The sequence below is a fragment of the Tamandua tetradactyla genome, chromosome 1 (genome assembly GCF_023851605.1).
Source record: "Tamandua tetradactyla isolate mTamTet1 chromosome 1, mTamTet1.pri, whole genome shotgun sequence".
Taxonomy (NCBI): Eukaryota; Metazoa; Chordata; class Mammalia; order Pilosa; family Myrmecophagidae; genus Tamandua; species Tamandua tetradactyla.
This window is the reverse complement of record NC_135327.1, coordinates 201,671,213-201,694,947: the sequence shown is the minus strand read 5'-3', so window position 1 is coordinate 201,694,947 and position 23,735 is coordinate 201,671,213. Positions and strand designations below refer to the sequence as shown.

The 23,735-nt window shown below is 39.8% G+C and overlaps 1 long non-coding RNA gene across 1 annotated transcript in view; it reads left to right on the top strand.

Annotated features, from left to right (window-relative positions):
• Positions 1-1,085, top strand: part of LOC143687871 (uncharacterized) — a 107,637-nt gene extending 106,552 nt beyond the window's left edge. Inside the window, exon 6 of the long non-coding RNA XR_013177717.1 lies at positions 889-1,085. This is a non-coding gene — a long non-coding RNA (uncharacterized LOC143687871). The remainder of the gene's footprint in view (positions 1-888) is intronic.
• Positions 1,086-23,735: the final 22,650 nt, after the last annotated feature.

Here is a 23,735-nt window from a genome sequence, read left to right as displayed (position 1 = left end):
CTAATTGCTGCAAAACACTCTATATTATGAATCTAAAGCACACTCCAGTGAAGAGCAAGAAGATATTTTGCTTCTTTTTTACATTTTTCTATTTTAGGATCTTTTCCCCATTTTTTTCAAATTATTTTTATTCTATATGCAAATTCCATTTTATATATTTATTTCTAATCTAGCAATCTCACTTATTTCATTCATTCTATTAGTTTTTTAGCTGATTATTTTGAGGTTATGGAAAATGGTCCATTTATAAGTAATAATAATTAAGTCTCCTGTTTTCCAAGATTTATAGCTTCCATTAATTTTTCTTGTTTCACTGCTTTGCCTTGAACTTTAAGAACAATGGTTAATAATAGGTCCTGAAGCAGCCATCCTTGCATTATTATTCTGGAGATTAATGGAACTATCTCACTGTTAATCATGGAATAATAATTGCTGTGAAAGAGCTCTATTCTATTTTTCAGAGCTATATTCTAATTTGCTAAGAGGTTTTCTTTTTATTTTAATGAGGAATGGATATTGTTTTTAATCAATGTATTGTTAACATTTATTGAATTTATGCTTTACATCTTTTGAAAATCTATATGTTGAATTATATTACCATTACACCTAATATGCAATCAATATTGCATTGTAAGAAAAAAGCATAACTTGGATTTCATGTGTTATTCTTTAACCATAATGCTAAATTACTATTTACTCATATATTACTTAAAATTTTTGCATCTTTATTGATCAGTGAAATTGGTGTGTAGGAATTGATATCTTTTTGTAGTTGATATTTTGAGCATTTACCATATACCAAGAAATGCTAAATAATTTTAGATTCACATCGTTTAATCTTCATAATAACCTTATTAAGAAAATACCATTGTTTCCCTCATTTTATAGGACAAAAACAGGTTAAGCTACTTGTTCAAAGATACGGAGCTACATTAGAATTCTCACCTGCCATGTGGGTGACCCGGATTCGATTCCTGCCCACGCACGTCCCCCACCCCAAAAAAATTCAGCAAACGGTGCTGCAATAACGGAGGATCATGTGAAAAAAGAAGGAAATGTGACTCCTACCTCACAGTATATATAAAAAAAAAGATACGCAGCTCACAGCTAGTAAATGCATTATCTTTTCTTCTTGCTTGGATGTATGAGTTTATTTTGTAACTACTTTCTTTTTCTTTTCTCCTTCCTTTCTTCCTTCATCCCTTCCTTTCTTCTTTCTTTCCTTCCTTCTGTCCTTCCTTCCCTCCTTCCTTCTTCCTTTATCCCCCCCCCTCCACGATCTTCCTTTATTTCAAGGGCCAACTCGTAGGTTTATTTATCAATGCTACCATATCTCTTTTCTAATTCAGTAATTTCCAATTTTATTTTTAAGTTCGTTTCATTTTAGAGCTGAATAAAGACTCCATAACTGGTGGTAGGTGGAGAACTGATAGTCCTAGCACATTGTTCTGGTAAAATTATTTAAACCTTTACTGGTTAGCAAACTAGAACACTCTGGAAGCTGTGGCTTAAAATACTATCCAATATGCATTGGGTGGACTCTAAGGTTTTTGGAAGGTAACACTGAAGAAATCTTGAGTATGCTAGCTGCAAAAAGAAAAATAGAAAAAGAATGTTATTTTGATAATCACCAAGGACTGAAAAAGAAGAAGGAGAAGAAAGAGGCAGAGGAAGAAGAAAACAAAACCAGTCAGCTGTGATTGTTTTCATGATAAACTCTTGGAAGAAAAAATAAATTATTTTTGGCTATATAAGTATTTGTTGAACCTGAAAAAGTAATAATAACAAATAAAAAGTCAAACAGTTAAAAAAAACCTTTACTGGTAATGGCCTGAGATGTGATCCCTGTAAAAAACAATACACTGGTGGATGCAATATTTCACGTGTTTGAGAAGTACAAAGGAGTTTGTATTTTAAGGATTATGAATCAAATAACTGTTTCTTAGTGCTTTGTATGCTTTGGAAAAAAGATAATAAAAGGCTGATGGTGATTAGTCACCAATTTAAAGGAAAGTGTGAAATTCAAGGGCCTCCTTGTTTCCTACATGTAAAAGGGAGGGAAAGCTGTGATTTAAACCCAGGAGTTAATAAGTGAGGCAGAACTCAGAGAAGATTGGATATTAACTGATGGCAAGTGCCCTATGCTAACAGCAAGCCATGATGGAATTAGGAGAACCCTTTTGACTTGGAAGGCATTGGTCTGTGCACTTAGAACAATAGAATTTCAGATCCTCCTGAAGAAGTACCCCAATCCTCCATGACAAAAGCAGTGCACCCTCCTTGCTTGAAAACAGTGACTTGGCCTTGCAGGACCTCAGCCCTCTCCCCTTCTAGGATATGTCCCAATATCCTCTCTTGTACATTAAACCAATAACTAGGACTATGTGATGACTTAAGCCCATCAGTGAAGTCCTGGGCCTACTAAGGGAGAAAAGGGACTGTATGTCAAAGGAGCTATAGGTTCTACACAGTAGAGTATTGTGGGATTAGATGCTGAAGGTGCTAGGTCAAAGGGGACTGAATATAAAGTTAAGTAAGAAAGGCTTATTGATGTAGGAACATTCTCAGGGTACAGTACTTACCCTGGCAATGACCCTAGGAGTGGTCCTCAGTTTTGGTAGCTTAAAAAAAGTGATGGTTCACCCAAAAAGTATTAGACATGTCAAATGCCTTGGCAGATGGTAGAAGAAGGTATCAAAAGGCTTAGGGAAGTACATACACTAAAATGAATATACTTAATAAGACCAAGAAACAAACTGGCCAACTCTATAGTACAAGAGGGCATAGAGCATAGACACTTCATTTACCAAAGTAGTACAGATTTTTCTTTGGAAGGGGGTATCATTGAGAAGTTCATTGGTAGCAATCCTCAATAGGCAGGACTCACAATAGTAGAAGCCATTACAGGACTGGGCACACTGATAGCACTGGAGAGCATAGGATTCCAAAATACTAAAGGTTGAGGGATGTCACTTAATATTAAGAGGCAATATAGGTATAATTATTTTAATGAGATGTAAGCTAGAATGTTACCATAAGATACAATATGGTGTTCCTAAGTACAAGATAGATAGGTAGCTGTTCTAGTTTGCTAGCTGCTGGAATGCAACACACTGGAGACAGATTTGCTTTTAATAAAAGGGTTTTATTTCATTAGTTCTTCAGAGGAAAGGCAGCCAGCTTTCATCTGAGGTTCTTTCTTATGTGGGAAGGCTTAGAGTAATCTCTGCTGACCTTTACTCAGGCCTCTGGGTTCCAACAACTTTCCCCGGGGTGATTCCTTTCTGCATGTCCAAAGGCCTGGGCTGAGCTGTGAGTGCTGAGATGAAGTATGCCGAGCTGCTTGGGCTGTGCTACGTTGAGCGCTCTCATTTAAGCACCAGCCAATTAAGTCTCTTGTCATTCATTGCAGCAGGCACACCTCCCAGCTGACTGCAGATGTAATCAGCAACAGATGAGGTTCATGTACCATTGGCTCATGCCCACAACAACAGAACTACGTGCCTTCACCTGGCCAAGTTGACAACTGAATCTAACTACCACATGTCCACCCCTTGTCAACTTGGCAACTACACATATCACCTTAAACAATATTGAGGTGCAAAAAATTCTCTTCTGGCTGTGGACCTGTGAATCTCAAAACAAGTTATCTGGTGCCAATATGCAAAGGAGGATATTCACAGGATACAGGCTTTCCTCTCCATGGGGAGAAATTGGAAGGAACACAGATGTAAAACCTGCAGGGCAAACGCCATTGGATTTCAAAGTCTGAAAGTCATTCATCCTTCAGTTTTAGAAAGTGGCCATCCCACCCTTTCCAAGGGCCTATGCAGTGGCCCGCCTTTTTCCGAATCAACCTTGGGGTACATTGAGGAGACCACCTTTTTCTCTGCTCCACCCTCTCCAAGCATCAGGGCCATACCTAGGCTCTCTGTCATTTCTGGGGCACATGCTCAACCCCTCCATGCAGTGACAGCCAGGCTCTCCCCAGTCCCCCAAAGAGGGTGCTGTACCTTCTCCAAGGCCTGAGGCTGCACGACTCTTCCACTGCAACGAGGTGGAAGACTCATCCTCACCCTTCAGGGTAAACTCACCCTCTCCATGTATATGGGTGGGTCCACTCTCCTGGCTGAGGTTTCTTGGCTTCAGACCCAAGCATCCATGGTTCTTACTCTGCAAACTCCAATTTGTCCCTTTGTGTCCCCCTTTGTCCAGAGTAGCAGTGGTTCTGTTTACACCAACAGTCTCTTCAAGCACTCCAGGCCTTCTCCATTATTCTCTTCACAGTTCCTCCAAAATCTTCCCCTTAGCCATCCAAAAAACCATTCCAATATAGCTGGTATTTTCAAACCACAGCAGCACCCCATTCTACAGTACCAAATCTGTTCTAGTTTGCTAGCTGCCAGAATGCAACACACCAGAGACGGATTGACTTTTAATAAAAGGGTTTTATTTTGTTAGTTCTTCAGAGGAAACTTTCATCTGAGGTTCTTTCCTACGTGGGAAGGCTCAGGGTAATCTTACCCCGCTCCTGGTACCAAGATGTATTAGTTAGGCTTCTCTAGAGAAACAGAATCAACAGGAAACACTTGCAAATATAAAATTTATAAAAGTGTCTCACGTGACCACGAGAATGCAGAGTCAAAATCCACAGGGCATGCTGTGAAGCCGATGATTCCAAAGGAGGGTCTGGATGAACTCCACAGGAGTGGGTCGCAAGCCAAAGCAGGAATAGAGCCTATCTCTTCTGAATCCTCCTTAAAAGGCTTCCCATGATTAGATTAAGCATCACTTATTGCAGAAGGCACTCCCCTTTGTCTGATTACAAATAGAATCAGCTGTGGATGCAGCTGATATGCTCATGATTTAATTCTATGAAATGTCCTCATTGCAACAGACAGGCCAGCACTTGCCCAACCAGACAAACAGGTACCACAACTTGGCCAAGTTGACACATGAACCCAACCATGACAGTAGCCAACACTGGCATTGCTTAATATATAAAATCAAAAGAAATCTATTATAGATCAGGAAAAAGAGGGCATGCACCCTAATAAAATATTATATGTTTTGCTCCATTTATCAGGCCTAGAACTGAATGGCTGAAAGAGAGGCTGGGTCGCTGGTAGGAAGATAACTGAAATACTGTGCCACCAGTTGTGGTAGACTGATCAGTGCCCTCACCCCCAGTCCTGTGGATGTGAATTCATTTGTAAATAGGATCTTCAAAGACACTACTAAAATGAGGCCGAGTTGGATGAGAGTGGGTCTTAATCCAATATGATTGTAGACCTAACAAGCAGAGGGAATTTGGATATCTTCAGTCAGTAGAAGCCAGAAAAGGAGCCAGGAAGAGACAGATCCCTATGAGACAGAGGCAGAGATCAAGCCACCACCATTACACAGAGAAAGCATGGTCTGCCTATACCTTGATGTTAGACTTTTAAGCTCCAAAGCGATGAGACAATAAATTCCTTTAGTTTAGGCCAACAAACCTGTGGTATTTGTCACAGAAGCCCTGGCAAGCAAGACACCATTATATGATAGTAATTTTTCCAGATCTGCTCCCCCATCAAAAAACATAGAGACTTTTACCCTGGTAACCATCCATTAGGAATGCTAAGAATTCAAACATTTCAAACACATGTTGGACAGAGGATCTTGTTTTGACATCAGTAGTCTGATTCTCCAAGTATCATCACTGCCCGCATGTTAGAGAGAGGGTCATATGGAGACCAGGTAATACATGGACTCCTGTCCAGTTTTGGCTCACAGTGGGACCACTATGGTGGTCCTGTCTCTGGTCCCTGAATATAAAATTGGAACAGACAAATTTGGTAGTTAGAAGAATCCATAAATTGGTTATTTGGTCTTTGCATAAAGCCTATGAAACTCTTAACCCTGCCAAGGTAGTAAATAAATAACAATAGCACAACCCAAAGGGGTTGAAAGACAGTTGTACCATACTTGAAAAGTTAAAGAATGCAGGGGAAGTGGTCCTCATCATATCCCCCATTTAATTTGACAGTTTGGCCCCTATAAAAACCAGATGGATTCTGGTAGGTAACAGTGGACTAGTGCAAACTCAACCAACTAATAATAGTAGCCCCAATGGCAGCTCTTGTGACAGATTTGGTATCTTTACTATAACAGATTAATACAACTTCAGGTAGCTGATGTGCAATTAGTGATTAAATACACCCATTCTTTTTCATCTCTATTAAGAAGCAAGGTCAGAAGCAGTTTTCATTCACATTCAGGGGACAACAGTGATATTAACGAACAGGAATACAGACAGGGCCTGGTTGGTGGTTCTTCTGTTCCGCGTACATTGAATTGGATACATGAGGTTGAAATTCATGGTAGTTAGAAACTTTCAGGAGTCTTCACTCATTTGTGTGCCATTTTGGGGGGTTCCACCCTCCCCACATAGCTAGCTTGGGCTTCTTGGCATGGCAGCTGGATCCCAAAAGCAAGTATTGCAAACAGCAATAGCAGAAATTGCAGATCTCTGAAGACCCAGTCCTGACAGTAACATGGTAAGTGTCACTTCAACTGTATTCTATCAGACGAAACAGGTAACAGAGTCTGTCTGAATTCAAGGGGAAAGGAAAGCAGATTTCCTCTCTTGATGGAGGAGTGACTTTGTCACCTTACAAAAGTAGCATGAGGAAGGAGAAATATTGTTGCAGTCATTTTTGGAGACTCAATCTACCACAACAGAGCTTTCAATGTCATTATAATCCAACTAATCTATATTTGCAATTTGGGGGTTTTCTTAGTTTGGGATTATTACAAAGGAGAGTATTTTATTTTCTAATTTTCAAAGGATACATTTTTTAAAATGTGAGCATTTTTTTGCTCCTTCCTCCTTCTTTTCCTCTTTCCTTTCTCTCTGTTTGTCTTAGAATATAACCTGTATATATTCTGCTTTGGCCAATTTATGATTTATTTATGGTATAATACTATACATGTTTTAGCCAATTTTATTCAGACATTGAAAAAATGGTTATATTTTCTCTAGGGTATTAATTTCTAAATTAAATCATTCTTAATTTCTTTATTCATTCCTTCTATATCTTTGTTTACTATTAGCTGAAATGATCTTTCAAAGACAGATAGAAGTATTCTGAGTCTCCTATTACATTTTGTTTCTGCCAATGTCTCTTGAATTGCTAACAGGTTTAGTCATCCATTTAGAGACAATGTAATTCAATGCTTAAAAGTTCATAGCAATTATATCTTTGTTGTGCATAGTACATTTATAATATAAAATTACCATTCTTGTCCTTTTAATTATTTTTACTTTGATGTCTACAATGCACGATATTAATTCTGTGATCTCCTCTTTTCTTTATTCCTGAACATAATACACCTTTCAAATCCTATTCCGTCACTTTATTTTCTTATAAATGGCATATATTTGGTTTGGTTGGGTTTTTACAACTCAATCCGAGCGTTGTTATTTAATTGAAAGATGAGTTAACTTATCCAAAACTGATCCCCTGCATGCTAGCTTCCTAGAAAAGGAAGTAGCCTCCTGCAAGGCTCCGTGGAAAACAGCCTGGAGCCATCAACTTGGAACCCAGCCCCTGACCATAGCACAGTACAGCTCAGGGCTATGTCAGCCACAAAAGCTGAGCTGTCAGGACAGAGAGGAAGCCAAGGTTTCTCCATATCATAGTGCTATAGGACCCCAGTTCCTGATAATGCAAGAGAGGGGCTTACATGCCCCAGAGTTCAGGATCTCTCTCCTGGAGTCTAACATCCGGTTCTTCTAGATTTCTGTGTGTTGCCGTTGAATGAAGCGGGTGATGAGCCTGCATGCCTACTACTGCTCCTGTATGAGTTCTCTCCAACGACACTATTCTAGAAGATCTGGTCTGTTGGCTGCTTAGCCATTGGTCCTTGTTTGCCTGATAATCAGGTCCTTATTTTTTAAGTGACACTTTCAGTCATCTTATATTGCACATGGCATTCTGATATTTGTGTATTAATATCTTAACTACTTGGAACTCTTTAGCAACCTCATTTATTGAGGACATGTCTCCAAATCAAGAAATAATTGGGATTAAAGGCATCTTAGGAGTCAAAATAATGCTGGCCTCAACTATGTGTCACTTACTATATCGGTAAATGGTGCTCCCACCCCTTCCCCAAGTAAAATCCAAATTCTTTAAGCTGGTTTATAAAATGTATGTGGTTCACCCCTCACTTCCTTTCTGATTTCATCAATCCCATTCTTCCCCTCTCTGCCTATGATTCAGCTACACTGGTCTTCCTTGGTTCTTGAAATACTCCAAGTGTGTTTCTGATTTGACCTTTGCATTAGGTGTCCTCTGACCGGAATGCTCCCTCCCCCCACCTTATTTAGTAGGAAAGGGTCCTCCTTATCATTCAAAGCTAAATTTAAAGGTCCTCTCCTCCAAGGCACCTTTCCTGGACGTACAAACTAAAGTAGACTTCCGCTCATTTTTTAATCATCATCTGACTATAATTCTCTGCATAATACATATCTAATATTTATCTTGTTATTCATTTGTTAGCTTATTTATTGTCTGCCTCCCCCACTAGAGGAAATGCCTAAGAAAGTCTGCATTGTACCAGTCTGACTGGACCAGGACATGCTGCCATAACAACTACAACATAAAAGTGGCTTAACTTGAAAAAATTTACTTCTCACTTATGCTGTGTTTCATGTGGGTGGGCAGGCCTGCGGTGCACACAGTCACATGGAAAAGTGGGCTGACCCAGTCTCCACGGTTTCGTTACTGCACACAGATGTCACAAGGTATGTTCATCATCATAGAAGCAAAGAGAGAGTATGGAATAATTCATGGGCTTTTGCTTCCTCAGCCAGGAATTGACACATATCCTTTCCATTCCTGTTTCATGGGCCAGAACTACTCTTAGTCCCATGAAGGGAAGCAAACTTAACAATGTTCAGTGAACATTATTATCGCTGCCAAAGGAATTTTGTCTCTGTTGCCAGTAACTATAAAAGGACTTGACATATATTAGTTGCTCAATAAGAATATGTTGATTGAGAGAAAGAAAATATTAACCTGGTCTTTGCCTTCAAGACTGTGGGTTCTACTGAGAAACACATGAAACAAATGAGTAAATAAATGTAAGCAGTTTCCTAATGGAGACAAGCATGATGTGCAACATATAGGTCTGCCTGGTGATGTGTGAGGGAGCATGACAGAGCAGACAAACTCTGAGTCAAGTCTTACAAGAGGAGAAATAATTTGCCAGGACAACAAAAGTAAAGCGCATTTGAGGAAGAGGATGATCATGGGCACACTAAGGTAAGAGAGCACATTCAGGGAGCTCTAAGTGACTTGGAATCTTATGCACCAAGTTACCGAGGGTTCCTAGGTTATCATTTCAGTATAGTGAACTGTTGAAAATATTGAAGAACGGGAGTTATACAATATGGTTGTAATTGGAAAGATCATTCTACCAGCTGTCTGACGATGGAATGGTTAGATCAGGTAAGAGAGGTGTTACAAGAAAGGAGGCCTATGAATTGATTATACCAATAGTCTAGGCAAGAAGGCTGCAGAGAATACAGAGTAGATAAATGATGATTTAAGGAGGAAAACAAAAGGTCTTAGCGATTGTTGATTTAGATATTGGTTAGTATAATAACAGGTACAGTTCCCTAGTTTGCTAAGCAGCTATAACGAATACCACACAAGACATTGGCTTAAACAAGAATTTATTGTCTCACAGTTTCAGAGGATAGAAGTCCAAAATCAAAGTGGAAAAGGCCATCCTTTATCCCCAAGTTCTGTAGTGTTTGGGGGTTGGCTTGCCGCAATCCTTAGGAATCCTTGGCTTGCATTTCTGCCTCCATTGCATGGCAATATCTCTGTCCTTGTGGCTCTTCTTCCAGTTTCCACTGACTTCTGGCCAGGCTCTGGGTCTTCTTGTCTTTCTCTGGCTTCTGGCTCCTGGTTTCTTCTCTTTATGAGGCCTCCAGTAATATGGATTAAGACATACTCTGATTCAGCGGGGCCACCACTTTAACTAAAAGTAATATATCCTAAAGGTCCTACTTACAAGTGGTTTCACACCCACAGGAATGTGGATTAAAATTAAGAATGTGCCTTTACAGGAGATGGCAACTCAATCCACCACAGGAGAGGTGGGGTGGAACAAATTCCCAGCTTGCACTGATGTTTCTCCATTTTAATGAGAGACGATCCTTCAAAACCCCAACCAACCTTACTACTACTCCGTATGCTACTGTTAGAAATTGCTTTCTGATTCTTAAGTTTACAGCAGAAATGTTTCCATTCTAGACTCTCTTTTTTTTTCTAATGGTGGCCAATAAACTAATCTCTCATCTAGGCAGAAAACTCTGCTCGACCGAAAGACTCATTCTCTAAGAGTTCCACAGAGATGAGTTTTCAATACATAAATTCCTGGTTTGTTTGTTTAAAAATCAGATATCTTCCTTTATGGATATATCTCCCAGCTCATCACTTGAAATTAAAATTCTCTAAGTAGGGGAACCATTGAAACTCATTTGGCAGATGCAGCACCAGTTCTGGAAGCCTCATCTCTAGAATGCTGAATAATCAATCAGAACAGTGATCAGAGGTGGCCTGATGCATAGCATGAGCTTCCAGGTCAGCAATGTCCTCAGCTGACTCAATCTCATCCCGCAAACAATGGTGAGTTAGCAGAAGCCTTTCAGGGTCTCAAGAACAGTATTTGTTTCCAGAAAGATCAGTGAGAGCTGGAGAGCACAACTGTCACTTTGTCTACCCCACGCCTAAGCAGACACACATAGTTCCAAAATTTCAAGACTAGAAAAGCACAACACTCATTGTTTGACCACATAGGAATACCAAGCTCTGCTGCTACTAAATTATCCTGGGATTCTCTGGAGATAACCACCATAATTACCTCCAGGTCCACAGTTCCTCTCCTGATCACCAAAGGGTAGACCAAAGCTACATCTTAAGAGTCGACTGGCAGACTTGGTTATCCACCTTAATTAAGAATTTTTTGATCAACCATTCTCATTTGCAAAGAATTTTAGTTCATATGTTATATATGGGAGTTACCAATAGCAAAGAGAATAAAATATCCTCAGTATCTACACTTGTTGTCGTTCTATTCAGAATGCACCTTATCTAAAATTCCCTTCATGACTTTCATCTAATCTGAAAAATATTTTCTGAAACTTCATATTATATACTGCTTGTGCTACTCAGAGCATTTATCAAATATTGCCTAATTTAAAGTTATTTCTGTGTTTCTTTTCCCTGAATAATTTAATTTTAAGATCTAAGAAAGACTGCCTTATTCTTTGTTTCATTGGGTATTTCATTAAATTCAGTTATTTTACCTAGTTCCCATTGTGCATGACCACTGGGCTAACTACTGGAGATAAGTGAAAATGATTAGGTGAAGTCCATGATATCGGCAAGAGGAAAAAATGAGAAGAGCACTATGCTATCAGAGAGAATATATATACTAAATGCTGAGATATATAATAGAATACTGTTATACTATAATATAATAGAAATGCAAATGATATGATCCAGAATGTAGAGAAGGAAGTAATTAGTTCAGGGAAAACGAGGATGAGAGAAGCCTCTATGAAAGTGGCCACATTTGAGCTGGTTCTGGAAGGATGAGTGCATTTGGAAAATGAGGGGCCTTTCATTGCCTGAAGAATAGAGCCCATAGTCTTAAAGCAACAGTCAACGTCCTCCATGATCTGTCCAGCCAGTGCTTGGGCACAGTGGTCTGCCCTTAATAAGCTCCCTAACAAATTAGTTGTTGAATGCTACCAACAGGTTGTTCTACAATTACTGGCACAGATAGTACTAATTTAACCTACTGAGACCACAGTGTTAAAAATACCAATGACTAATGACTTAGAGAAGCATATATGGCACAAGTTAGAGTTTCCAGCTTATGAAGGAATATTGGACAAAGCAGCTTTTAATCCAGACATATTATCTATTTAGAAAATAATGAGATTTATTGCCATGATTGCCACAAGGAAATCTCTCTCTCTCCATATTTGTATATGGACATATATATACACACACACACAAATATATATATCATATTGCTTATTAACTGATTGCCACATTGCACATATATATATGTATATATAGACACATATATGCCTAAGTTTAATCATAAAATATTAGAGGTATTTTAACATTGCTAAGATACATTATTTCATATTTCATCTCTGAAATCAGAGTAAATCTTAAAATCAATGACACAAAGTCATCTAATTGCAAGCACCCTTCCTTTCTCAGTGTTACATACGATAATGAAGCATTCTTACAGTAAAGACATCTTAGATTCTGTGGAATAAATGATATGGAACTTTGAAATAATCTAGAATAGACACTTAATTGAAAGACCCTAAATTACTTCCCCAAAATGGAAGAGGTAGCAAATGGGAGAAATGAGACATGAACAAAGATCAATGATTTCTTCTCTTCCTTCACACTGCCCCGCCCATTTACCCACCTAGACACACACGTACGCACACACAGCAGTTACCTGGATGACTCGTTAGATGATACATTGTTATTAAATATATATATATATATTATACTTAATGTTGAAAAATTCTTTCCCCTTACTATTGGATTTCTGAAAAACAGCCCTTACCAATATTGAATTTTAACCTGAATAAGCTGCATAATATTAAATATCAAGACCGTACTACTGGCTTACTTTATTTAGACAGCATTAGAACCGCAAAGAAAGGGAGAGAATTAGACTAAATACCCTCTCTTTACCCTTCCCTGCTCTAAAATCTGTAGGTCTCCAATCTGAAGTATTGCAAAAAGCATTTAGAGGACCACTGAGAGGCCTCTGCTAAGCTATCCATAGCTACAAAGCAAACCATCTCATTGAAGAGGGGGAAATGACACATGCCATACCTTATAATACTGTATAGAATGCATGTTTCCTTTGGTGCTCCTAAAGCCATTCTCACCCAATTACAGAGAGTAATTCCTATTTGTCAGGAACTGTATCATGTAGTCTGCCTTCTACCAGATACACTCTATTCTAAAATCAGTTTGCTATTGTGATATTTACTGTAATTGCAATTCTTTATCACCCTGTCTCCTCCACTAGGATGGTTATTTTCAAGTGTTTCCTTGGCTAGATTATGGTGCCTAGTTGTTTGGTCCAGCAAGCACTGGTCTGATTGTTACTATGAGGGTATTTCCAGGATTTAATTGATCAACCAGGTGATTGCATTGGTTACCTCTAAAATGTAAATCTACAACAAAGGAGGTTGTCTTCAGCAATGAGAAGAATCCCCTCATCCAATCAACTGGAAGCTTTAAAGGGACAACTAAGGATTTCAGCAGGCAGAAATAATATCTATCTCCTACTTCTGTCAGGCATTTCTCCTAGGGAATTCAACATCACTTTCATTGGAGTTCCCAACTTGCAGCTTCTCCTGGGAAATTCAACTTGACCTTCATCAAGTTTTCAACCTGTGGCTTGCACTACAGAATTCAGACTTGCCACTTCCTGTAGTTGCATGAATCAATTCCTTTAATAAATTTCTTAATATTTACACACACACATAAGAACCATATCTATTGTGTTCATTGTATCCCCATCACCTAGCCCAATGCCTTACAAAGTAGTTGTTCAATAAAGATTTATCAAATGAAATAAATGTATATTTCTTTCCTCCCCTTTGAACTATGAGCTCTTTGAGGTCTTCATTTCTATTCCCATGGCAAATAAATAATAAATGGTGACTGAATGAGGAAATTTGGAAGGAGAGAGAGAAATAGAAGGTACACCAACAATCTCTATTATGGCACAAGTTAGAGTTTCCAGCTTATGAAGGAATATTGGACAAAGCAGCTTTTAATCCAGACATATTATCTATTTAGAAAGTAATGAGATTTATTGCCATGATTGCCACAAGGAAAACTCTCTTTCTCCATATATATATGGACATACACACACACAAACATATATATCATATTACTTATTAACTGATTGTCACATTGTGTGTGTGTGTATATATATATGTATATATAAACACATGTATGCCTAAGTTTAATCATAAAATATTAGAGGTATTTTAATATAAATTAGAGTTGAGATTTGGTAAATTATGTTAGAGGGCCCTAGGAAAAAGCCAAGCTCCGCAAGTAGAAGACATAAGAGATAAAACCAGGGGAATTTTATACTAGTTGGAATGATACAGGTCAATTTTCTAGGTCTCTTGTGCAGAATTTTGGAATTGATGTCAGTTAAACTGTATTTGCTTATGTTAGGAGAAACCTTATATTTTGGTCGATCTTTCTGCAATCAAAGCATAAGGTCCCTATGGGTGAGAGTCCGGCTAAAGCAGATATATTTGGCTTGAGTTATCATTGGGGTTCTCATCAATTAGCAAGAACAACCACTTGCTACATCCAAAGCAGACCAAATTAATTAAGGAAGAAGTTTTAACTTACAAAACAATTCTGTTTTATCTTCCAATATAAAGGATTGAATGGAGGCTGGAAGTGGCAAGTGAAAAGGAAAGATGGTTTATTATAAGCAGTTTATATACAAAATCCATTCTTAGAAGGCATTCTTGGGCTTATAATGCATTTGCCCAATCAGAATCCTTGGAATCTTTCTGGTAACACATTTTTCAGTATTATCATTTTTCAGTTATCAAGTCCTGAGACCTAATAAAATTACTGACTAATCCAAGCTAGTTTATTATAGGAAATCTCAGTCATAGAACTGGTTAGCAGTGTTGCAACTAGAAAACATATTTCTGAGCTCCCTCTCATTCCCCTTCCCCAGGAATTTTTTTTTTTTTTTTTTTTTTGCAGAAACATTAAAACAAAATAAAACAACCACCACAAAATTGCTTGTCTGTGAGACCATCTCTATTTCACTATATACAGAACAACACGTTTCTGTGTATATTTTTCACATTCACCCATATTTAATTTTTGGAAATGAAAATATTTTTCTGAGACCACTCAGTTTTCTGAGCTCATAAATAAATAAATAAATAAAACCCAAGGCCAATGGATGCAGTTACAAGTAAATTTTCTCTCTGCTTATCTGTTTTTCTAATTTAGTATAGTTTTAAGGAAGGTTTTTTTTTGCAGGTTGCAGTATATGCACCTGGGGGAATTATGGCTTTAACTTTCTTTGTAAAAAAAGATCAAGAATTGTTGTCAAAATAAATTCTTCTCTATTCTTTTCTTCCTCAGTTGTCTCCAAAAAGAAATTAGCAGGCACATTCTCTACCTCTCCATTATCTTTAAAAAAAGTATTGCTGTGTTTGCTCCAGAATTAAGGGGAGCACAATATCTGCTGTTCCTTTCTTGTGGTTGTCTGCAAAGCAGTCCCGGCTTTGTGCTAAGACAAGAGCCTCTCAAGCATTTATTAAGTAATGTTCTAAGGCACTGAAATCTTCTCTTTCATTCTACTCACAATTGACATACCGGATTCATTTAGGAGAGATTTATAAGCCGCAAAACATACACTAAAGCAAAGCACGATTTTCTAACCTTTCACAAGGTACACTGGGTTCAGTAACTCCCTTCTCTTTCCAACAAGCCCAAAAGAACAAACAAAAATGGTGATATGTGGTAGTACAGAAATCACCGGATGAAGAAAGAGGATGTTTGGTTTCCATTTTAGCTCTTATAATAAATATCAGGATAGCCATGGCAGTCACTTAATTTTTCTATGCCTCAGTTTTCTTATCTATAAGATGGTGGTGATGGTTATATTAGTAGAAAGTTTTGAAGATAAATCATTGCTGAGATCTCACTGAGCCCTTTGGAGTTCCATTATAATTCTCCCAGGGGAGGCAGGGGACAGAAAGAGTGTCAGGATTGTGAGGTTTCACATTTTTCCAAATAGGAACATAAAACCCCCCAAAATTAAAATTGCTGTAGTTAAAAAAAAGAATTGAATCAGGAATCCGAAGACCTTAGTCTTAGTCGCTTTTCTAATAGACACGCCCAAAGCCAGTGGTTTCTTTTCCTCCTGGGGCCTCAATTTTCTCTTCTACAAAATGAGGGGATAGAACCAGAGGATCTCTCTGTAGGTACCACCAAGCTGGAAATTTCATGATTCATCCTAAGAACACAGTCAGAACTTCTACTCTTAAACCAGGGAAAGCCTTCCAGGGAAAAAATGAAAATTTAATGAACATGACATTTTAAGAGTGTGGTAGAGTTGCCAAAGACAATTTCTGGAACAGGTACTCTAGAGGGAGTCTAATATGTTACCTTTTTCTCTTTCGGAGCTGGCCTCAATTATACAGGCTGAAGAGGTGACAGACTATGTGTTGCGATTTTCTGGCTCCAAGAACATTCTTCTTGATCAAGCTACCCACCCTAGCAAGTAAATGATAACTGAAATTCTATCTTAAAAGTTTCAAATCCTTTCTGTAAGACTCTAATCCCCATTGATATGCAAATGATTTTGGAAGAGAGAGTTTATGCTTTAAAATTTATTATCGGCTACTGCTACCTCAGTGTAAATAAGAAAATTAAATTTTTCCTTTGAGCAGTTTTGGTAGGAAAGAGGGACAAAACCCATGAGAACATTGAAAAAATTTTGAGGGAAGAATAGAGAATGGTGAGATCAGAAGGCAGAAGATAAACTTAACCTTCTTTATCTCTACTCCCAACCCTGGGTAAATGACTCTCAAATTTATCTTCCTAGGCCTCAACCCACATTCCAATCCAAATGTTTATTTTCAACAGCCTTGATGTCCCACAAATTCAACATTCAATTTCCACCAATTATTTCCTAGTCTCCCACTGGCTCCCAAGTTCGTATTGTCCCTTTTGGTCCATAGTACATTTTCTCAAGTATCCAGAACTGGAATCCAAGCTCTAAAGGACCGCGAATGGGTCTCTCTTTTTCCCCACCCTGTTTGTCTTGGTTCAGGCCTGCCATGTCCTCTAACTCGGCTTGGGCAATAATCTTCTGAAAGATTCCTTTCTTCTGTTCTCTTTCTACCATCTGGCCTCTACACTGCTGTGAGAGTAGTCTTTAGGAAAAAGAAAAGTATTAAGTTTGATCACACGTGACAGAGGCACAAAATAACAATGGCTTAAATAGGGTGAAGTTGTTCTGTCAAGTAGAAGCTGTCCTTGGTGTCTCTCCCCACAGTCTTGGGGGTACCACGCCATTTCCAGCTCTGCCTTCAGTGATCCTTAGCTTGTGAATCTCATGCTGAGGGTCACCGCCAGGGGAAATGGAGCTCCAGCTGTGTCACGTCTATGTTCTGAGAAGTAAAATGAAAGAAGGGGAATGATAGAGAAATAGCTTCTCTTTTTAAGGAAAGTTCTGGAAATTGCTCCTACTGCTCTCCTTCTCATCCTATTGGCCAAAATTTAGTCACAAGATGACATCCCGCTCCAAGAGAGGTTGGGACACATAGTCTTCCTCCTGGGCAGCCAGGCATCCAGCTAACAATTGGGGGTTTTAAGAACAAACATCGGTGGGCAACTAGCAGTCTCTGGCACGTTTCATTCTACTCTTCTACTCAGAGTTTTCAATGGATCCAGAAATTCCACTTCTAGGCACTATCCTATACCGATACCTATGTAAGGTAACAGTGATACCCCTTGCTGCATTATTTATAATAAAAAATGGAAAACATCTAAATGGTTAAATAAATTATGGTAAAGCAAAATATAATTCAGTCTTTAAAAATAATTAATCTAGGGTGCACGGGTGGTTCAGTGGTAGACTGCTCACCTCCCATGTGGGAGACCTAGGTTCAATTCCTGAACCATGCATCCCCCACCCCACCAAAAAAAAAAAAAAAAGATTTGATCTGTATATATTGACAGAAAGATGTTCGGCATGGGGTGAAAAAGTGAACTGAATATTTATTGTATGACCCCATTTCTATAATAAAGCTTCACACAAACATACTATACAAACACACAACACACACATTGGAGGAAGAGAGTGATATTTTCATTTGTGTGAAAAAATAACTACCAAACTTTTATCTTTGTTTACTTAATTGGAGTAGACTGAGGACAGGGATAGAGCAGGGGTAAGAACCTGCCCTTATTAATTTCCATACTTCAGTATTTGAATTTTTTTAAAAAAATAATGAACAATTATTGTTTAGTCAAAATGTATCCAGAATTCGACTTCTTGTGGCCTCCACTGCTACCAGCATGGCCCCAGCTATCACCTCTTCCCAGGATTATTACAACAGCCTCCCAACTGTCTGCCTTCTGCTTTGGCTGCCCCATTCTGTCCTTGCCCTATTCTCAATTCAGGAACCAGGATAATCCTTTTAAAATGTGAACTCAGACCACATCATTCCTCCTTCTAAAATTCTGCAAGGATAACCCAGCTGACAAAGTCCTCACAATGATCGAGCAGCATCCCCCACACCCAGCCCCGTGTGCTCCCTTCCTCACCCCTCTGGCCCCATTGCTGATCACCTCCCTTTCTGCTCCAGCTCCACCGGCCTCCCTGCTTTTCCCAGTGTGCCAGGCAGTCTCCCACTTCAGGCTCTTCATGCTCATTGTGCCTTCTGCCTGGGATATGTTCCTCAAGATAGGCACGTGGCTCCCTCACACACCTCCCTCCTGCTTGTCACCCTCTCAAAGCCTGGTACTGACTACCCTATTTAAAACTGCAAACCACCCCTACCTTTCCATGGGTATCTTTATTGACACTCTTCACTGTATTTTGCCCAGTATTTGTCATCTACTATATTACATGATTTCAGTATGTGTTTTGTTTCACTAACATGTGAATGCTACAAGGGAAGTGTCTCCTGTTCTGTTCAAAGATGTATTCCAAAGGTTTGCAGTTGCACCTGTCATGTATTATGTCCTCAATAAACATTTGTGGCTGCATGAATTTTACCATTAAGAGGAGCCAAATAAGTAGACAAATGGCAGGTATCTCCTCAATAGACTTCTTATTATTAGCAAAACTAGAATGCAAAATAAACATCTTAGCTCAATTTATTCAAGGTCAGTCAAAATCTCCAACTGCCCTTTCTAGCCATATTTTCCCAGACGTCCTTGCTCGGTCCCAGCCACACAACACCTACCGAGGTAAGTGCCCTGGCCCTGGTTGCAGTGATCGCGCTGCCTGGAGCCCATTTCCAAATGACTTCCCTCTTTCTCCGACAGTACAAATCCCACTAATCCTTCATATGGAGGCTTCAGAGCTGCCCCTCACTTCAAACTTTACCCACCCCTCTCTTTGTGGGTGTGACTGCCGCCAGCCACCTCCTCTCCCAGCACACACTCACACACCCCCTGGGGTGTTTATACCCCCCCAAGAGCCTCACACAGGAAATGGCAAGAGGTAGGGACCTCATAGGTGACTGACAAGTAAAAGTAAAGTTTCAGTTTTGCCCCAAATTGGGCCTGCTCAACGCTCAGGAGTGACAGGGTTTCTGCAGAGAGTGGCTAGAATGACAAAAACAACCTCTTTGAAATGTCAGCGTCATTCATACGCTGCGAACAGTTCACCAGTGCAAATAGCTTCTAGAGAAAAGAATGTGCTTTTCTTGTAGTTCAGAAGTATGAAAAGTTTCAAAGGAAAAGATCATTTCATTTTTAAAGTACAATAAAATAATCTTGTGGAGAGAAACGAGGTGGGGTAGGAGAGGAAAGGAGAAGACCTTAACTGAGGGGGTTGGTTGTTTTGTTTGCACAGGATCTGTTTAAAGGAAAAGCATATTTAGAAAAGTAAAAAAGAAAGCCTATTTCTTTTTCAAGGGAACTGTTCCTGGCCAAAAGCACTCTGAGAAACCAAAACAACAGTTAATTTAAGAGACGAGCCAGGTACAAAAAAATGGCTTCAAAGGCCAGGCTGTTTGAACAAAGTGATAGCTATTTCAAAGGTCTGTATGGAGGCTAAAGCCTGGTTGTTTTCTTGGAGTTCTTTTCAAGGCATGGCTTTACCGATCACAATAGTCAGCTTTATTTATCCAACTGTTTGCGGTGAACACAGTGGGGAAAGCGCACAGCATCTGTCCTTACTCTGCCGCTAGGCCCACAGAATCACGCAGGACAAATGGCATCCCTCTGTCCACAGAGGCCAGGCCTTGGTACAGCCCTGCCCCAGGCACCATTCTACAGAGACTGCGACTGTTGACCTGCTGCTTCATCCATCCCACCATCGCCCATCCATTTGTCCTGTCTGTACTGGGTACCTTTGATGTGTCTGATATTGATCTTGGGACCAGGGATATGACATTGCTATTTCTAAACCAAGCATCTCCCTACTTAAAAGAGCCGCCTTCCTTAGGCCCATGGATGGCCCATCTTTTGGGGTTCCCATCACCTGCAACCAGTTGCTGAATCCCATTTGCACAGGGTCATTGAAAAGGGCTCCCTCCTGTAGCAACCAGAGAAAATCCCAATGTAAGGATAGGAAGTGGATTCATTACTTAATATTCAAGGATGTGAAGCCATGTTTCTTTCATTTGTTCTTGTCCTGACTCTTATTCCCTGAGAAGACTTTAATGAAGTTTCTTTATAGAGTTATGGGGAGGGATAAGGGGACCAAGATGCCAGGTACTTGGGAGCTAGAAACAGCAAGAAGCCACTGCCACCCCTGCACCTGAAGGAAGCATGCTTCTGGAGCCCAAGAAAGCTTGCTTCTAGAAGTGGGCACTGCAAGCCTCAAAAAGCAACCTGTGCTAAAACCATCCAAGGCAGGGAGGGGATTGGGGAGAAATAAATGACACAACTTCTTTTTCCTCCCCGCTTCTGATCTCCTGCCAGGCTTCTCATTGGTCAAGCCGAGCTCTGTGCAGAGGGCAGGAAAACTTGGGTGATGTAGTTCAGAGAGGTCACCCTCCCAGGGCACAGGAAAAGTCAGGAAGACATACAGAATAGACCCAGGGGACAAAGAGTGTATCATCGGAGCTGACTCGCTTGGTGCCCCCATCTGAGCACCTCTCCGCCTCATCTTTCTGGACTCCACGGATCTGTCTGCCCCCGATTCCTCTTTCTCTGGCTCCCAGCCAGTCCTAGCTCTGCTTCTCTGTTCACACATCTGCTGCTTGCAGGTCACTGGCACATTGAAGACTTCCAGTCTGGCTCCACGTGGCATGCCTGCTGTGCCTTCAGCTGGCACTTCCACAGTAAAACTTCCAAATAGATGCTGTGGACATCCAGGAAGCAAATTAGGCCCTGAGAAATACTGGTCATGCAGTGATCATTTAGCAATCAATCAACCATTATTTACAGACTGCCCAGCCATCCGACTCTGTCCTCAGAGCTGCAGGGAAGAAGATAGATGAGACAAGAAGATGGATGCCTGCAGGCTGTTCACAATCAAGTCGGGGAGAAAAGACACTCTTCATGAGCGACATTCCCAGGCAAATTAAGAAGGCTTGAATCATCATTAGCCATTGAAAGAATATACACCCTAGGTGCCTATGGCAGAGAAGACTCGTCTTTGGCATGACCCTATGATGACATGTTACCCCAGTTTGCCAAGGCCATTTGCACTGCGTATTTGGACTGGAGCACAAGAAGCCAGACCAAATAAGACTGGCTCTTCCCCTCTCTCTTCCTCATCAGTGTAGCATAAATTAATCTGTGCATAAGGAATGCTTTTTGCTACTGCACATCTCCCTCAGTCTGACCAAGCCAGCCTTTCTGCCAAGTGGTTATCTTTATCTCTATTATATGCTTCATATGGTTTGATCTAATTTTTTAAATTGAAGTGCACTTCATTAGGTTAGATCATGATTTCCTCATAAGAGACACAGCTTTCCCAGGTCAAGTTTCTGCAAATGCTTGCCACCTCCATCAGAACAGAGCCTGATTCCACAATGATGATGTCTCTGCCATTCCCCCCACACCTTTTCAGTGACTTTCAGGGGTTCCCCCCTTAATATCCGTACCTACCATGTGCTGTGTCCTCCTGTGGCTCCAGGCTCCAGATACTCACTTCTATCCTGGGCTCACAACTGCCTACCTCCCACATATTTCACATCTCAGTCCCAGAAGTCCTTCCTCCTCACCAAGCAATCATGAAATAATTCGCAATAACGGTAAAATTTTCATTTTGATTAGCATCTACACGACCCTAAGCATGAAGAGGATGTAATGTGGGAATCTTAAGAGCAGTCTAGAAGGAACATTTTGGTCAGGCTTCTCAAAATTACAACACCTTGGGGGCCACTCACTCATTCAATTTAGGAAATACTTGACCAAAATGATCTATCCAACTGTGTTGGAATGTTCAATCCCACGAATCGGGGTTCCATCTTTAGAAAATAAGCTTTATGAGGGTAAGACTTTCTCTTGATACAGTTCTGGGAATAAGACAGAAAGAGGAAGGAGATGAGGCTAGCAAAAACCCTTGGGAGGACATAGGAGGTGCTGTCCTCTAAGCACCAGAAAACTGTTCTAAATATCACTTACCAGTCTAGCAGAATCCCATCATAGTTTGTTGAGGAAGGCGGAGTGTTTACCTCCTTTTGGTATCTGACTCAAGGCTACACCCAGAAGTAAATCACTGCTTTACTTCAAGGCTAGGTTCCCCACTTGCTCTGAGCTGTTTTCTGTAATACAACCTTGATGTGTTTCATGGGCCCTCTCAATTCTTTGCAAAGGAGCGTATATCAGTCTAGGACATGGTGAGCTAGCCATCCCTTGGTGTGTGACCCAAGACCTATCATAGCTGCCCAAAATGTTAATTCAAGTAAAATGTACTTGGAATGAAGCCTAGAAAGGGAAAGAAAGTGATAATGACACTGGGCATCCTGAAGTCAGTATGTGGAAAGTTGGAAGGAGAGGTAGAGATCATAGGCCAATTATGTATATGAGCTCCAAGAGTCGGATGCTCAAAAAGAAAAAAAATTGTACTCCCTTCTTAGCCATGTGCTATCAGTTACCTAGATATAGATATTTGTTGGATATCACCTAGGAGGAAGTGTGCATTATCTTTAAGAGATCCCAGTGAAATGATCTCTCCCTCTTCCTATACTGGTAGAATTTTCCATCCTCCAGAGTCTGAAACAATTTGGAATCCTTCAATTTCTTAATAATTGAACTGCTTGATTTACTTTCAGTACCTTGGAATAAAAGTACAGATGTGGGATTAGAAGAAAAGAAGTCATAAAGATGCAAGAAAAAGAATAAAAAGGTGTAAGTAAGATGAAGCAGGATTCTTAATGGTCACCCACCTGTCCCATCTTCCTTGTCTCCAGCCTCTCACCCAACAGCTGAGTAGTCAGCCTTGGAAAACTAAGAAGGCTGGGAAGGCTCAGGAGCACAAAGGGGGAAGCCCAGAGAAAAGGCAGAAGAAGGAAAGTAAATATCTCACAAAAACTGATCTTTGAGAAAGTATTAAAGAGGGAAAGAGCATTTGTGCATATAATCTACAAAACTATCTCTAAAAGAAGGTGCAAATTCAAGCTTTATAGGACCTAAGCCCTAAACTATTTGGACACTCTCTTTAAATAAAGGAACACAAACTCTATATACAAAATTAGGGATGAAGGTGAACCTTTATTTAAAATGAGAAAATAATCCCCAGAAATCATTTGTTTTAAAAAGTTGACAAATACCACAGATATCACAAAATGTAAAATAACATGATATTTTATTAGCAGTAAAACACCTCTATTACACTTTTTCCTACAATTTTTCTACTATATAGATACATATTCTGGATGTTAAATCCTTATAAGATATATAGTATCTAAGTATTTTTCTGCCATTATTAATTTCACG